This window comes from Pseudophryne corroboree, chromosome 9 (assembly GCF_028390025.1).
Source record: "Pseudophryne corroboree isolate aPseCor3 chromosome 9, aPseCor3.hap2, whole genome shotgun sequence".
Taxonomy (NCBI): Eukaryota; Metazoa; Chordata; class Amphibia; order Anura; family Myobatrachidae; genus Pseudophryne; species Pseudophryne corroboree.
The window spans coordinates 302110516-302128866 of record NC_086452.1 but is presented as its reverse complement, the minus strand read 5'-3'; the positions used below and the strand labels follow the sequence as shown (position 1 = coordinate 302128866).

Below are 18351 nucleotides of genomic sequence, written 5' to 3'. Positions count from 1 at the left end.
GCACGGGCGATCGCAAGGTGATTGACCGGAAGAAGGCTTTTTCTGGGAGTGGTTGGAAAAACGCAGGCGTTCCCAAGCGTTTGCAGGGCGGTGTCTGACGTCAATTCCGGTCCCGGACAGGCTGAAGTGATCGCAGCGGCTGAGTAAGTCCTGGGCTACTCAGACTGCTCAAAATCTTTTTGTACCGCTCGGCTACACATGCGATCACACACTTGCACAGCTAAATTACACTCCCCGCGGGGGCAGCGACAATGTGAACGCAGGACTGCAAAAAACAGCTAGCGAGCGATCAGGTCTGAATTACCCCCATAGTTGGTAGTGTTCACTCTAGGATTTTTTTTAGGGCAGGGTGCTGAGCATTGAAGAGGGCACATTTTCATTTTGAAGGGCACATTTTTGATGTGACGCTTTGCGCACAAAGCATAGTGCGTATGTTTATAGTTTTTGTACATACATTTTGCCCTTAGTAAATCATATAGCCATGCATACATGTATATGTCCAGTCTTCTTGAAAGATCGGCTGTAGCATATACATATAATTATAAATGTCTTTTTTTCAGTGCTGATGTAGTTATAATCCGTTCGTGTTATAAAACAGAAAAGTTAAACAATGGGTTAAAATATATAGGAAAAAAATAAGTATGTTCTACTAGGGAAATACTGTAAGCAGTACATGCGCTCACTGCTTACCCTGTTCTTTCCCTCTTTATCAGAGTGCTGTGTTATTTACAGTGCCTCCTCTGCCATCCAGTTGGCTAAGGATAGAAATTGTGTTCCAATTTCAGAGGTGGGCAAGGAGTAGATGACAACATTGTAACATGCACTCTGACTGTTGCATTCTGTATCCAAGGGGGCGATTTATGGTCCTGCAGGGTGCACTGAAAAAGGGCAGGGTGCTTTTTCTCTTACGTCCTAGAGGATGCTGGGGACTCCAAAAGGACCATGGGGTATAGATGGGATCCACAGGAGCTTGGGCACACTGAAAAGACTTTAACTGGGTGTGAACTGGCTCCTCCCTCTATGCCCCTCCTCCATGCCTCAGTTAGACTTTGTGCCCAGGACTGACTGGACACTCACTAGGGGAGCTCTCCTGAGTTTCTCTAGAAAATACTTTTTGTTAGGTTTTTTTATTTTCAGGGAGACCTGCTGGCTACAGGCTCCCTGCATCGTGGGACTGAGGGGAGAGAAGTCAGACCTACTTCTACTTCGTTAAGGGCTCTGCTTCTTAGGCTACTGGACACCATTAGCTCCAGAGGGTTCGATCACTTGATGCGCCTAGCTGCTTGTTCCCGGAGCCGCGCCGTCGCCCCCCTCACAGAAGCCAGAAGAAAGAAGCCGGGTTAGTATGCAGAAGACTTCAGTGACGGCAGAAGACTTCAGTAACGAGGTACAGCGCAGCGGTAGCGCTGCGCTCCATGCTCCCACTCACTTCACCAACTGCACTCGCAGGGTGCTGGGGGTGGAGCGCCCTGGGCAGCATGTTACTGTGTCTGGGAAGCTGGCAGAAGGCTTTTTCAGTGCCTCGGCACAGTTTTCGTACCCCTGCCAGCATTTTAATTTTTCAAATTTTAGCGGGCTGAAGCGCGCCGGGAAGGGACGGGGCTTAGCCGCACAGCTCACCAGCGCCATTTTCTCTCATCCACGCCGCTGCATGAGACGCTGGCCCGGGACCTCCAAGCTCCACTACAAGTAACAGGGAGCTAATCGGGTGGGGGGGGGGCACAGTTATTGGTGCATAATTATTTTTATTTCTAGCAGCGCTTTCACCATATATTGTTTTTTGTGGGATATATGGGCGCTGGGGTGTGAGCTGGCATACTCCCTCTGTGTTCCTCTATCCAGGCTTCCTTGTGGGTCTGTCCCCTAGCTGAGGCTGTGTGTGTGTCGGTGTGTCGATACTCCATGTCGGCATGTCTGAGGCTGAGTGTTATTCCCCGGAGGAGGTTGCTGGGGGAGCAGATGTGGGTCTGGAGTTGGCTCTGTCGGCGCAGCCGACACCTGATTTACTTACAATGTTAAGTACACTTAATACAAATGTGGCCTCTTTGTCTAAAAGGTTAGATAAATCGGAGTCTCAGACACAGGTGTGGAGGAAATCCATGGAGGATGCTTTGTCTCAGGTGCAAAAGCGGCCGTTTACCCAGTTGGTAGATATGGATACCGACACGGATTCTGATTCCGATGTCGACTTCACCGAGGCTGCTTTACACCCACGGTTAGTGAAGAGTATTCAGTACATGATTGTGGCTATAAAAGATGTTTTACATATTTCTGACGAACCTGCAGTGCAGGAAACGAGGATTTGTTTGTTCAAAGGGAAAAAACCTGAGGTGAAGTTTCCCCCCTCTCATGAAATGAATACTCTTTGTGAAAAGGCCTGGGAGTCGCCGGACAAGAGGTGGCAGATTCCCAAGAGATTTTACATGGCGTATCCTTTCCCCTCTGATGACAGGGAAAAATGGGAGTCGTCTCCAAATGTCGACAAGGCTCTATCCCGGTTGTCTAAGAAGGTGGCGCTTCCGTCTCCTGACACGGCAGCTCTCAAGGATCCGGCGGATCGCAAACTGGAGACGTCTCAAGTCCATTTTCGCTAATACGGGTGCTTTGCTTAGACCTGCTGTGGCGTCGGTATGGGTGAGTAGTGCTATTGCTAAATGGGCTGAGAATTTAGCTGCTGATATGGATACCCTTGATAAAGATAATGTTCTTTTGACTCTTGGTTATATCGCTGCAGATTACCTGAAGGATGTGGCGAGGGATGTTGGTCTCTTGGGATCAAGAGCCAATGCCATGGCGATCTCGGCCAGGAGGGCGCTGTGGATCCATCAATGGAATGCTGATGCCGACTCCAAGAGAGCTATGGAAGCTCTCCCCTTTAAAGGTAATGTCTTGTTTGGTGACGGCTTGGCTGACCTGGTGTCTACCGCGACTGCGGGTAAGTCGTCTTTTCTTCCTTATGTTCCCACACAACAGAAAAAGGCACCACATCAGCAGATGCAGTCCTTTCGTCCAAATAAATACAAGCGTGGAAAAGGTTCGTCCTTCCTCGCTTTAAAGGGTAGAGGAAGGGGAAGAAAGTCGCCTGCAGTGTCAGGCGCCCAGGACCAAAAGTCCTCCCCTGCCTCTACCAAGTCCACCGCATGACGCTGGGGCTTCCCTGGGGGAGTCCGGACCGGTGGGGGGCCGTCTGCGGATCTTCTGTCAGGTCTGGATTCAATCAAGCCTGGATCCTTGGGTCCTAGAGATAGTATCTCAGGGATACAAGCTGGAGTTTCAGGAGGTGCCCCCTCACCGGTTTTTCATTTCGGCCTTACCAATGTCTCTTCCGGACAGGGAGGTGGTGAAGGCAGCAATACAAAAGCTGTGTCAACAGAGGGTCATTGTTCCCGTCCCAACGGGGGGAGGGGTTCTACTCGAGCCTCTTTGTGGTACCGAAACCGGACGGTTTGGTCAGACCGATTCTGAACCTAAAATCCCTCAATCCATACTTGAAAGTTTTCAAGTTCAAGATGGAATCTCTTCGAGCTGTAATTTCCAGCCTAGAAGGGTTTTTTTTTTTATGGCGTCAGTCGACATAAAGGATGCTTACTTACACGTCCCGATATATCCTCCGCATCAAGCCTTCCTCGGGTTTGCGATACAGGATTCTCATTACCAATTTCAGACGTTGCCGTTTGGGCTTTCCACGGCCCCGAGGGTTTTCACCAAAGTCATGGCGGAAATGATGGTTCTCCTTCGCAAGCAAGGGGTTACAATTATCCCGTACTTGGACGATCTCCTGATAAAGGCGAGGTCCAAGGAATAGTTGCTGAGAAATGTGAATTTGTCTCTGTCTGTTCTGCGACAACACGGTTGGCTCCTAAATTTGCCAAAGTCTCAGTTGATTCCGACTACTCAGCTGCCCTTTCTGGGCATGATTCTGGACACGGGCTTACGGAAGGTGTTTCTTCCGGAAGACAAAGCTCTGGAACCGCAGACGATGGTCAGGGAGCTTCTGAGGCCGAAAAGTGTGTCGATTCATCAATGTACTCGGGTTCTGGGGAAAATGGTTGCGGCGTACGAAGCCATTCCGTTTGGCAGGTTTCATGCCCGGGTGTTTCAGTGGGATCTGCTGAGCAAATGGTCCGGGTCTCACCTACACATGTACCGGAAGATAAGTCTATCTCCCAGGGCCAGGATATCTCTGCTGTGGTGGCTACAAAGTTCTCACCTCCTAGGAGGGTGCCGATTTGGTATCCTGGATTGGGTCCTGTTGACAACAGATGCAAGTCTCCGAAGCTGGGGCGCAGTCACCCAGGGAAGAAATTTCCAGGGGAAATGGTCGCTCCAGAAATCTTGTCTCCACATAAATGTTCTCGAGTTAAGAGCCATTTACAACGGCCTGCTACAAGCAAGAAGCCTTCTTCAGGGTCGGCCTGTCCTGATACAGTCGGACAACATAACACCGGTGGCGCATATAAACCGTCAAGGCGGAACAAGGATCAGGGCGGCTATGGCGGAGGCCACAAGAATCCTTCGCTGGGCGGAAAAGCACGTGAGCGCTTTGTCAGCAGTCTTCCTTCCGGGAGTGGACAACTGGGAAGCAGACTTCCTCAGCAGACACGATCTCCATCTGGGAGAGTGGGCTCTTCACCAAGAGGTATTTGCAGAAGTAACGAAGCGTTGGGGAATTCCGCTGATCGACATGATGGCGTCGCGCCTCAACAAGAAGCTTCCGAGGTATTGTTCCAGGTCAAATGGACCCCCAAGCCAGTGCAGTGGACGCCCTGGTAACTCCGTGGGTGTTTCAGTCGGTGTATGTGTTCCCTCCGCTTCCTCTCATTCCAAAGGTACTGGGAATCATTCGACGAGCAAGGGTTCAAGCGATTCTTGTCGTTCCAGATTGACCAAGAAGGGCCTGGTATCCAGATCTTCAGGAATTACTTGTGGAAGACCATTGGCCGCTCCCTCTAGAGAGGACCTGTTATTGCAGGGACCATGCGTGTTTCCAGACTTACCTCGGCTGCGTTTGACAGCATGGAAGTTGAGCGCCAAATCTTAGCTCGAAAAGGTATTTCCGGGGAGGTCATTCCCACTCACCTTAAGGCGAGGAAGGAGGTTACGGCGAAACATTATCACCGTATTTGGAGAAAGTATGTTTCATGGTGTGAGAATAAAGCTGCTCCTGCGGAAGAATTTCACTTGGGTCGGTTTCTCCATTTTTTGCAGGCAGGCGTCGATGCAGGCCTGAAATTGGGTTCCATCAAAGTGCAGATTTCGGCTTTATCTATCTTCTTTCAGAAGGAATTGGCTGTTCAGACTTTTGTGAAGGGGGTGATGCATATCCATCCTCCGTTTGTGCCCCCGGTGGCACCATGGGATCTTGAAGTGGTCTTACAGTTTCTAATGTCTTCCTGGTTTGAACCTTTGCGTAAGGTTGAGTTAGTTTCTCACTTGGAAGGTGGTCATGCTGTTGGCTCTGGCGTCTGCCAGGCGAGTGTCAGAGTTGGCGGCCTTATCTCACAAGAGTCCGTACTTGATTTTCCATTCGGATAGAGCGGAATTGAGGACTCGTCAACAATTTCTGCCGAAGGTGGTTTCTTCGTTTCACATTAACCAACCTATTGTGGTACCTGTGGCTACGGATGCTGTGGCAGTTCCAAAGTCTTTTGATGTTGTGAGAGCTTTGAAGATCTACGTCGCCAGAACGGCGGTGGCCAGGAAAACAGAGGCGCTGTTTGTCCTGTATGCTTCCAACAAGATTGGTCATCCTGCTTCGAAGCAGACTATTGCACGCTGGATATGTAGTACGATTCAGCAAGCTCATTCTTCGGCCGGGCTACCGGTGCCGAAATCAGTGAAGGCCCATTCTACCAGGAAGGTGAGCTCATCTTGGGCGGCTGCCCGAGGGGTCTCGGCACTTCAGCTTACGTGGTCGGGTTCAAACACCTTTGCTAAGTTTTACAAGTTTGATACCCTAGCTGAGGAGGACCTCATGTTTGCTCAATCGGTGCTGCAGAGTCGTCCGCACTCTCCCGCCCGTGTTGGAGCTTTGGTATAGACCCCATGGTCATTTTGGAGTCCCCTGCATCCTCTAGGACAGAAGAGAAAATAGGATTTTAGTACCTACCGGTAAATCCTTTTCTTCTAGTCCGTAGAGGATGCTGGGCGCCCATCCCAGTGCGGACGGTTACTTGCAGTGTATTCTTGGCTGGTTGCATTAGTTTACACACGGGTTGTGTATTTGTTGTTTCAGCTTGTTGCTGTAGTTAATTCATACTGCTATCTGGTTTACTGTTACTCCGGTTGTACGGTATGTTGTGGTGTGGGCTGGTATGCTCTAGCCCTTAGTTTAAACAAAAATCCTTTCCTCGAAATGTCCGTCTCTCCTGGGCACAGTTCCTATAACTGAGGTCTGGAGGAGGGGCATAGAGGGAGGATCCAGTTCACACCCAGTTAAAGTCTTTTCAGTGTGTCCAAGCTCCTGCGGATCCCGTCTATGCCCCATGGTCCTTTTGGAGTCCCCAGCATCCTCTACGGACTAGGAGAAAAGGATTTACCGGTAGGTAATAAAATCCTATTTTCACATTTCATAAATGGGCACCCTGCAGCACCCTGCTGAAACAGCCTAGAGGGAACCCTAGTTGGGTAGCAAATTCTTTTGCACCATTACTACTTGGCGCAGGGCTGTAGTGAGTTTTTAATTTGCCTTGTGCCTGCTCCACCCCTCAAATGTGACATGAAGGAAGAAGCGGAGTGCTTGGAACATCCTTAAGTGTTCTGTAGGGTGCGTTCTCATAATGTCCTTCGTACATTCTTGGCGGCTCAAGCCAAATGTAACATTGGTGTCGCACCCTAAGTGGCAGCACCTCTCATACACTCCTAGTTACTGCTGATCACAGAGGAGGGCACATTTTATTTTGAAGGACAAATGGTCACGACATGTAGCTGCAGCTGAGTGTGTTCCAGTGTCCCTCAGACCTCACCACATGCCTTTTCAATGCTCCACAGACATCCAGCAGATGGGATGAGAAAAAATGCTGGTGACCAAGTAAAATAAATAAAACTAAACTACGTGCACACAGATAATGTAACGCAGACACCTGCTAACTTGACCATTTCACCAAGTACATAATGCTCTGCTTCACTTTTTCCCATGTACTGTAGCGGTGTGTGGTCTCTAAAGCACACAGAGCGCTAGATAACTGCAGCTGACAAAAACACATGGTGCCAATGGCTTCTAGGTTTGATGGTCTCTCCAGTTAAGACACACCCCCTGCTGTTAGGTTTGTATTGATTAGTTCATGACACTTAGGAAAAAGGCAGGGTGCTCTGCTAAAACAGCCTAGCGGGGAACACTGTATTTATAAATACAGGGTATCCCCCAAAAAATGTATACACACTTTGAACTATTAAAACTCGCCTCTGGAATTTTTTATTTTTTTTTATAGTGAGTATATGTCAGTGATAAGGTTTATAGCACAAAACCTGCAACTCTATATATATATATATATATATATATATATATATATATTACACAGTATTAGCACAGTAACAATAAACAGTACTGTAAAAACTGCATCAACCATCTCAGTATTCCTAAATTCTCTGGGGGAAAAGAAAGCATGTGTACATATATAGCATTAGCACTGTTGCGTGATTGTAGACCTGTATAGATTGTGAGTGTACAGTGGCATAGGTATTGCACAGCACAGGTACAACAAAACATATGCCATGGTATAGACCATATTTCCCCTACCTCTGTCCTCAAGTACACTAACAGTACATCAGTTATTTTGATTTAGCTATCTCTCCTGAAGCCTGGATATCACTGAAATTTGCACGGTTCGTGTGCCTCGAGGACCGATGTTTTGAATTCCTGGTATCAACATTCTACAGCACAACCTATGGAAAGAAAAGTCCTGTTACAATACATATACTGTATCATAATATACAATGGTTCAAATACTGTACAACGCAAGTGTGCTGTAACCAAATATCAACAATCGCATACTACTGTTTAGATATTGAGCAGGGCAATCTACATCAGGAAAGTGTTGAAGTGAACATAAAGCACCATACCATGCAGATGGTTAACAGAGCAATTTGCCCATGGAGTCTGCTGATCCAAGCAGAGAAACCATCCCATGGTGTAGATAATGTACTTACCTGTACCCTATTGTGTGTAGTAAATGTACAGATCAGTCTATATAAGAATGCTGTACCCATGCATATACAATTTACAACAAATTGTAGACAATATACATTGCATTTTAGGTAAGTATTTGTTTGCATGGTAGCTATCTGCGTAGAGGTTATTTTAGGCACGGTTTGAAGTAGTTGTTACTAATAAAAAACTACCAGTGCTGTTTGGAGGTTACAGTAATACAAGTGTGTGCAGTGGGTTCAGCAGTTCCAGTAAAGCGAGCAAAGAACAGCAATTCAGGTTTTGCAGTAAGCTGAAACATAAATCATATATCCTTCTCTCTACTCACACTAATCCCCTACATCTAGAAGTCAGGCCTGTAATAAACCAGAATTCTTCCATCTGTGAGAAAGGTGCAAAGTCATCCTTTGAATAAGTAGTTAAACCCTCATATGGCATTTTCTCATTTTGCAACACTCCAGAGTGCTATTCTATACACCTATAACTGTATATGAAACTGCATGCACAGTAAAGAAAGGAGCTCTGCACATACCATTCAAGGTACTGTATAAGATATGCAGACCTATCAGTTCAACACTCCCCTGTACCAGAAGAGGTAAGTTTTTAAAAACGGTGCCTGCTTTTGGTGGCTACAATGAGTATAGAACCTGCTATGGAAGAAATGCTGTTCAGTCAGCAGGTGCCCTAAAAGGCTTTTACCTGCTGAACGGAAACTACAGGTTTCAAGTGCAACCTGACACTACACTGATGGCAAGGCTCCTGGCCCTAACTGTGACACTTAGGATTCCCCTGTGCGAGGGGGGTTGGGATGGTATACTGCATACCTGATGGTAATCACGTCAAGCACATAGCTTTGCAGAAATGGTGATGGGGCCCCCAGAGGATGTCTGATATAGGGAGAACAGTGGTGGCTAGAAGAGGTCCATGATCAGAAGCACCTCACTCCAAAGTGCACACAGTCCTCGTCAGTTGTATGCTCAAACAACGACCATAGCCGTTAACCATGAGGAAAAGATAAAGTACAAACAACACTGTTAACAAACTGTTCCTGCAAAAATGTAGAAACTTTTGGTGGTGTACAAATAGGGGAGTAGCAGCAGTGCAAATACGTTTTAGTTGCTCATTTATCTATGATTTGACAAAAATCATCCAGTGTTCTAAGAAAGTTGGAGACAGAATATGCATACCTGTCACTTTCTAGTATATCATTGTGATCTAATGAGTATACTACGTCATACAGCTTCATTGTTGTATTACTGGATTTCACAATCTAGCACTTGGTTGTATTGGTGCTCTTGCTGACTGCGTTTTAACTGTTCTCCAAAGTGGTATCCCTAGTTGTAGGAAGATAATTACTGCCACACCAGGATGCTCGGACAGTATAAAAACTGTTTTTTAGTATCTAGTTGCTCTCGGCTCCGACTACACCCTTTATCCAGAACTGCTTGGTATCTGACAAAACAGGTTATGGATCGAAGCTTTAATCTGGTGGCCACAGGCTACACACCTTTGCAGGGACAGACATTGTGACAGGGTCTAATGTAATGTAGACTGTAGTGCGTTCACATGGAATATTATATATATATTTTACATGTGTCAGGTGGGTATAACAATTCCTATCCCTCTTAACCAAATAGGGCCTACACTCAATTACTCCATGAGGGTCAGCCATGACCTGTTACATTATGTTTTGTGGCAGGGCTTTGTTTTCTCAATGTTAAGCCTGACAAGAGGTATATTCTCATTGTGTGAAGAATGGTGATCCTGACAATTTTAGTGCCAGTGTATTTTAACTTGGGTTTAGAGAAATCTGTTGCACGCACTTGGCTTACCAAGGGTTGATAACCAACGCATTGCATACCTGTATCTTGTACTCTCTGGGCTCCCCTGTGGAACTTTACCTAGTGAAACTCTGACCTCTGGCTTAGATGGTCTCATGCTTCCAGTCTCTTGCCTTTTTGATTTTGTATTGGAGGAGGAACATCGTATCGCCCATACACTTCTGCTGGACAGTACAGTAGCCATTCTGCCTAGCTTGTCTATTTGAATCTGCCTAGCACAGTTAATTGAACTTGTACATCCTTTCTCCCCCCGAACCATTTTGCATACACTCTTAAGATTTACTGTTCTAGAAACAGAAGGTTGGCTCTTCAGAGTTATTAAACCCCTCTCCTTACGGTTGTGTCAATTGGACACATCTCCATGTACATGCTGTTGATAATCTTCGCCTGTAACTCATATTAGACATGTTATATGAATGCAGAAAGTGCCTGTTTGACACCACTGTTGCTAGTCTTAAGTGCTGAGGAAGAGTAGAGGATAGTGGTAAGAGGGAACACTTCGCAGGTGAAATATCTGGCTTTACTATATATGGAAAACCCTTTGTAGTGCGTAGTATGTTAGGTGTCCTCTGCCTCTGCTGTAGGAGACTGCTTTTTATTGCAGTTCTTATAGGTGCAGCTGAATCATAAAATACATTTACATTGCTGTACTTCGATCAGTATTTAATTGAATTCACAATACACAAAATTACATAAGGATGTACGATTATTACAGTAGATAAAGCCATATATTTTACAGCATTGGTAACTATCCTTTGTTCAGTTTGAATGCATTAATAATCAGTCTCTGTATAGTTACAGTTCTGCGTAATTGAAAATGCATAGCTCCCATAACATGTGAGCAGATAACAGATTCTCCAAATATCCACTGATAATAAGAGCGGTATGCAATAAGTTTCTGGATGCAAAAAAAGTATTTTAGTGAACATTACATTTCTTCAAAGTATTCCCCAAAGGAGTATGTGCAAAGTTGCAAGAGCTCAAATCACTTGGTATAGCAGCTGGAATAGTATGTGGTAGGAATGTCTTCTACATGCTGGATGAAGGTGTCCACTGCAGCTTCCGGTGACTCAAAACAAATCCCACGCATGTTGCTCTTGATTTGTAGGAACACGAAGAAGTCACAGGGAGCCAGGTCTGGACTATATGGCGGATGATCAAGCTCTTGGATTCATGGGCTAGAAAATCCACAACTTTCTTCATCAGGGTTCATAGGTGCCACAGGGAACATCGGGATTGTAGTGGTGGATAAGAATCTAGGCACCAAACAGTTAAAGCTTTCAGCTGTCCCAGAATGCACAGCTTCCCTCCTATAACCCCGCCATGCTCAGGCAATCAGTTTTGAGTTGGTGCCTGCAGAAAGCAGGTGCACCGTGACAAGCTTTTTACTTTTGTGAAGAGATTTTTCGTTTTTCTCTGGGCTGTTAGTGCTGTAAGTCACAGTGACTTCAGCGCTGCAGCTCCATCACCCCATGTGGTGCCGAAACTCCCTCTTGGCCAGAGTCTCAGATGGGAATTTGTGGCAGGGGACGCACACTGCGACTAGCACCGCTTGCTGTGGGAACCCCAGGACTGCATGTCTGGCAACGGGGGCAAGTAAAAGGGTCCCCTCCCCGCATTGAAATCATAATCCGCCACGTGTCTAGGGAGACGGACCGCGGCACTGGCGTGGACACTGTCTCAGAACAGGGACTCCACTAGATCACCGGGTCATTATAGGGCACAGGTCTAGGTGTTCATACACCTATTTAATAAGGCCCGCTGAGTGCCTGCGGTGGAATACCAGCATAGTGGAGACGACGCTTGACCTGTAGCCTCTCCTCCAGCTCTGGACGCCAATCTACAGCAGAGTTCCTGTCCTTGAGCTGCCTCACTATCCCTCCTTCCCTCAGAAACCCGGGCAGCCATTTTATAATAGGCAGCAAGTGGGTCTCCGGGAACGCTGTGCTCAGTCTCCCTGTAAAACATCTGAAACAAAACCGTTTTTTAACATTCACTTACTGTATATCTTACCTGCTTTTCAAACAAGCAGAGTAATTGATTAAAGTGTTCATTTACATTCACTCATACCCTACCTGCTTTTCAAATAAGCTGAGTAGTTGTTTTAAGTGTTCATTGCAGTACTATTGTATATTCCCTGCATTGTATGTTACTGTGTGCTAGTTTCTGCTGTCTGTTTTCAGTTTCAGTGTATCATATAGTCCAGTGGTTTCCAAACTTTTTTGAATCACGGCTCCCTAGAAAATCAGAATTTTTTTCACGGCATCCCTAGGCCAAAAATTTCTTATTGAGAAATTTTAGAAAGAAATATTACATTAAGTAGATCGCGTTTATATGTCATCCTTAGGGTCAGTTGTGTAGTGAGGGACAAGATTTGCTTCTATTTGGCCACATATTTTATGACTGGCAGCCACCAGCTCTGGTTTTGCCTATTATATTGACCATGAATAATTTGAATTGGTCCTGGACCACCAACCCAGGGCACCCCTGCAAGTGTCCCGAGGCACCCCAGGGAGCCACGGCACACAGTTTGGGAACCTCTGATATATTTCTATCTCTGTTTCTGTACCCTGGTCACAGGTGCTTCTAGGGCTTTATTCCCTCACAGGGGCTATACATAGGCCCACTGTGTCAGCTTCCTGGGCCGCAAAGGCTATTGAAGAGGAATTGCCTTTGGATATGTCAGATGAATGCAGAATATATCTGACTCCTATATCAAGGCTGTCTCTTACATTGAAGTAGCTTTATCTGAGGCTGGTGTTTTAGCAGCAAAGGTGTCTGCTACATCTGTGCTGGCATGACGTATCCTTTGGCTACGTTCTTGGAAGGTAGATTTTGATTCCAAGAAAACTTTGGAAATTCTTCCCTTTTACGGGTGACATTCTCTTTAGTGAAGAGCTAAATAAAATCGTAACATCATTGGCTGCGGCCAAAAAGGGCCTTTTTACCCCCTACTAATCCTGCTCAGTGGGTCAAAAATGCCACTTTTTGTTTCTTTTCACCCACAAGGAAAAGCAAAAGGACAATCGTTCCATAAGCAGTCACACACTGCAAAACCCTCTAAGCCCAAGGCCAAACAATCCTAGGCAGCTCGTCAACCTGCAGCAAGGTCTGAAAAGCCTGCTGCCTGATGGGGCGGGTCTCCCCCTAGGGGACCTCAGGGTGGGATGCCAACTTCTGCACTTTGCGCAAGTTTGGACCCGACCACTTCAGATGCTTGGGTCCAAGAAAGTCTCTTGCGGGTGCATCATCTCATTCAAGCTGCGCCACCTCCCTCCACAATACTTCACCACAGGCCTGCCATCAGACCAGAAAAAGGCTCACATTCTACAGAATGTGATCAGTTCACTTCTACACTCAGAAGTGATTGTGCCGGGTTCCTCAGTCCCAAAGGGGCAGAGGCTACTACGCGACTCTGCTCCTAGTTCCAAAACCAAAAGGGTTTCACCGGCCTATTCGCAATTTCAAATCTTTAAACAGATTTGTAAAATTTTCCCAAGTTTCACATGAAGACCTTGTGAGCAATAGTTCTGGCCATGGAAATTATGGACTTCATGGTTTCCCTGGATATGCAGGATGTGTATCTGCATATTCCTATTGCTCTTTTTCATCCGCAATTCCTGCTGTTTGCTATTGGCAACCAGCATTATCATTTGGCCTAGCTATGGCACCCAAGATTTTTAACAAAATCATGGCTGTCATGGCAGCACACCTCAGTCGCCAAGGTATCCTTGCTTCTCCGGTATCTGGACGATCTGCTGCGAACTCGCACAAAGTTCTCTTCAGCCATCTTCAATTAAAAGTTGTCTTCCTAAAACATCACGGATGGCTAATAATTTGGAAGAAATCATCCCTTACCCCTTTACAAAGAATGGTGCATCTGGGAGCACTTCTGGACTCTTCCAGTCAACGTTTATATCTCTCCAGACAAGGACTACAGAGCAAAGAGCAAAATACACCTCTTCCTTCACCATCCTTGAGTGTCTGTGCATTCAGCAATGCAAATTATAGGACTGATGGTGTTTTCGACATGGTCGAGTTTGCTCTGTTTTATTCCTGCCCTCTTGAAAGCCTGATTCTTTCCAGATGGAACTGCCAACCTCATTGCATCAGATCACAAATGATAACTCTGACTCAGTAGGTTCGGCTGTTACTGACCTGGTGGCTCCAAGACCAACAACTGCACAAGGGACACCCCTTCTGGGTATTGCTGACAGCCTTCGCGGCTGGGGATTGGTAACCAAACAGCCTCCCTTCCAATCAATGTGCTGGAGTTGAGAGCAGTATACAATGCTTTGAACCTAGCCCACACTCTCCTCCAAGGCAGACCAGTTCAGGTTCAGTCAGACAACGCCACAACAGTGGGATATATCAATCATCAGGATGGCACTCGTAGCAAGATGAAGGTGCAAGCGGTGTCCAAAATTATACGATGGATCAAACGTCATCTTCCAGCCATATCAGCAGTATTCATCCCAGGCAACCTTCCTCAGTCGTCAGGATGTTCACACCGGAGAATGGGCTCTTCACCCAGAGGTCTTCCAACTCATGGTGGACAGATGAGGCCTACCAGACGTGGACCTCATGGCCTCGCGCCACAACCACCAGGTTCAGGTTTTTGGATCACGAACAGAGATCCTCAGACGCCATTCGTAGACACATTGTAAATCCAGTTTACCTTTTGTATACCATACATCTTCCCTCCGGTGTCCCTCATACCTCTGGACCTTTGGAAGTTCAAATAAGGAGGAGGAAACCTCATTCTGGTTGCCCCAGCTTGGGCCAGATGGCATTGGTTCTCCAATCTCCAGGGCCTCTCAGTGGGGCAACCCCTTAACTTATCTTAACTTATCTCTCAAGGTACCTGTCTCCATCCGGACCTGGCCCGGTTGTCTTTTGATGGCGTGGCTCTTGAATCGGCAATCCTAAAGACAAAAGGATTTTCAAAGGCTGTGAGTCAGACTGTGCTAAAGGCCCGTAAACCTGCCTCAGCATGAATCTTTTTAGAGTATGGCACACTTACTTCACGTGGTGCATTGTCAAACATTATGATGCAATGGTCTTTCGAACCTCAAGAATACTTTCATTTCTCCAAAGAGGTTTGGATCTTGGCTTTCGTCTTGCCTCTCTCAAAGTGCACATTTCTTCATTGTCCGTTTGTTTCCAACGCAAGATTGCCTCCCTACCTGATGTACACATATTCCTTTAGGGTGGTACTTGCTTCCAGCCTCCCTATGTCCCTCCAGTGGCTCCATAGGATCTGTTGTTTTGTGTTGAATTTTCTCATCAAAAGTCTCCCTTTTGAACCTTTTTGGAGTCTGCTGCTAGCCATTTGAGATCAGCTAAAACCCTAATTGCTTGCTATTACTTCATCTAGAAGGGTATTGGACTTAGGAGCCCTCTTCTGTTGTCCCCCCTTCCTGAATTTTCACCAAGACAGGGCGGGTCTACAAACTAGACCTGGTTTCCTCCCCAAGGTGGTTTCTTTTCACCTTAATCAAGAGATTGTGGTATTAGCCTTTGTCTCTCCAGACTTATCTGCATAAAAAAAGTTCTTTCTTTTTCATCCACTAGGGGTCACTGGAGTACTCTTGGGATATGGGCGGGGTGTTAGCAGGGATAGGCACATTTAAATATTTAAATTAGTAACCCTCCACCCCCTCTATACTCCCAAGATATCGCAGTGTTTTTTCTGTGCCTCAGCCGGTAAGGCACACGTGGAGAGTTCTCCACAATTTACTTCTGTTTTTTACCAGATTTTTTCTTTTTACACTTTATTCCTTCCCAGCTTATTAAGAAGCTTGGGCCCGGGATTGTGGGTGCTGATGCCTGCAGCAATTGGCTTGTCGGCGCTGAGGATAGGAGCCCCGCCATAGACCAGAATCAGCATTGACTGATTTCAGCCTAGGGCTGCATCAAGGAGCTGGAAAGAGCTTAAGAAGAAGCCTCCACTGTATCCAGGTAATGAGTGGGCAGGCAGCTCACACTGCCGCCGCTCCTTTGCTGTGACACATTGCTGGGGGATCGGGGCGGTCAGCTTCTGCTGCCGCCGCTGTGTGGGTACTGTATGTGTTTAATATGTCTCCAGCTGCCGCTCCCCAGCCCATGCCTCCCACTGCTGCTCCCCAGCCACGACCAGCCACGCTGCCGCCACTGGGCGCCCGCCATCGCTCCCGTCTCCCTCCCGCGGTTAGCTCCCACAAGCCACACACTGCCGCGGCTCAGCCCTCACTCAGATCGCGGACAGCTCTCACTGCTGCCGTGGTCTACCAGCACTAGAAGCAGCGACGCTGTAGAGGGAGATCGCGGCACCGCAGCTCATGGGACAAAACAAAGCTGCGTCTTACTGTTTTATGCATGTACAGTCCCTACTAGCAGGCTATTAAGCCTGCAATGCATGCTAAGAGGGGGGTTATAAATAATCTGTATGTATACTGTACTTAGGTTCTCATCTGACAATGTTGCTTTATTATACATAAGAAATGCTGTATAAGCTGAAGCACATGGCTGGACGCCACTTTAACTCAACTTCTGGCAATAACTGGTAATAAATAATAACTTCCTGCTTCTTCTTGCAGGAAGTTTGGTGCAGGTCCTACAACACTCAGCCACTGGAGGGTTCAGGGGTGTTAGTAGGAATTTTGTAAAGCACATATTAAACTGATTTTTGTGTGCACCAGGTGCATTGCACTTCTGGAGTAAACACATTTTAGTTATATTTTTACTGAGTCGTGGGGACTTGTCTTTCTCTGTGTACATAATGAGTAAAGCTAAGGCACAATCAAAAAAGCAGCTTGTCTGCGATGTCTGTCAGAGTGTGTTACCTGATGGAACTACCACTTGCACAGTGTGCCTTGTAAATACAGGTACAAATGTGAACCTTTACACTGATCCTCCTTGGGCGATGATGGCAGGTGTGATGACTGGCTTACAATCAGAGCTGGCTGCTGTGTGCGTAAGGAGCGTGAGGCGGCTTGATCTGAGGCCAGGTTAATACCGTCTGAGCTACCAGAGTGGGCTCAGGAGATGTCTAGGACTTTGCAAGGGTTACAAAAGTCCTGGTTTAGCTCGATTCCGAAAAGTAGTCATCATTTGTCTTCATAACTTACCAGTTTCAGCTGTGTTGCATTCTGATGATTCCATGCCAGACCTGATATCTCAGGAGGAACAAGTGAAAGGTGAATTAGGCCAGGAGTCAGATAGTGAGGTTACTGATAGACCAGCCATTGATAATCTCATCAGGGTGGTACGCCAGGTTCTGAATTTTACTGAGACTGAGGAGCCTCTTTCAAATGATGAAGTTTTGTTTGCTAAAAAACAGAGCACCTGTGTGTTTTCCTTATGAAGATTCTCTTAAGCAGTTAACGGAAGTTTGGAAGAATCCAGATAAACGATTTGCTGTGCCTAGACGGTTTCTGTCTAACTACCCGTTCCCAGAGTCTATGACAACTGAATGGGAAAATCCACCAACAGTGGATTCCTCGGTGTCAAAACTTTCTAAAAAGTTAACCATTCCAGTCCCAGCTGCAATGACTCTTAAAGAACTGTCAGAGCGTAACATAGTAACTTAGTAATTGAGGTTGAATAGAGGCAAAATGCCCATTGTGTTCAACCTGTAGTTGTGTTGATTATAATGTACCTGCTGAAGTAATGTTTTATGACTAGTTTACAACTATAAATCATGTTACACCCAGATTAACGTCAATATTTTAAATGTTCTAACCTTGGATATAATTTTCAATCAGAAATGTATCCAATCCTTTTTTAAATGCATTTACAGATTCCGCCATTACTGCCTTACCTGGCAGTGAATTCCAGATCCTTATTGCCCTAACATTGAGGAACCCTTTCTTCCGTTGCGTACGGAATTTCCTTTCCTCCAGCCTCAGCGAGTGCCCACGTGTCCTAAACAGTGTTCATTTAATAATTCCTCTGATAACTCTTTGTAATGCCCCTTAACATATTTGAAGATCTTAATAATGTCTCCTCTTAGACGCCTCTTTTCCAGTGTATACATATTCAACCTAGTAAGCCTTTACTCGTAATCCAGTCCCTCTAGCCCTTTTAATCAATTTAGTAGCTTGTCTGAACCCTTTCGAGTTCACCAATAACTTTTTTTTATACAGCGGTGCCCAAAACTAAACACAATATTCCAGGAGCGGACGTACCAATGATTTATACAGCTGCAGGATTAATATCCTCGTCCCTTGTCTCAGTTCCCCGTTTTATGCACACTAGCACCTTACTTGCCTTTTTTACTGCACTTTGACATTGTGTATGGTTAGTAAGCCTATTATCAATGAGTACTGCCAAATCTTTTTCCAGTACTGTTACCCCTAGACTTTCCCCATTTAATATGTAGGA

At 46.2% G+C, this 18351-nt stretch overlaps 1 protein-coding gene across 3 annotated transcripts in view; it reads left to right on the top strand.

Moving 5' to 3' along the window:
* UBN2 (ubinuclein 2) overlaps positions 1-18351 on the top strand; it is a 363995-nt gene that overhangs the window by 302424 nt on the left and 43220 nt on the right. The gene's annotated exons all lie outside the window — the stretch shown is intronic.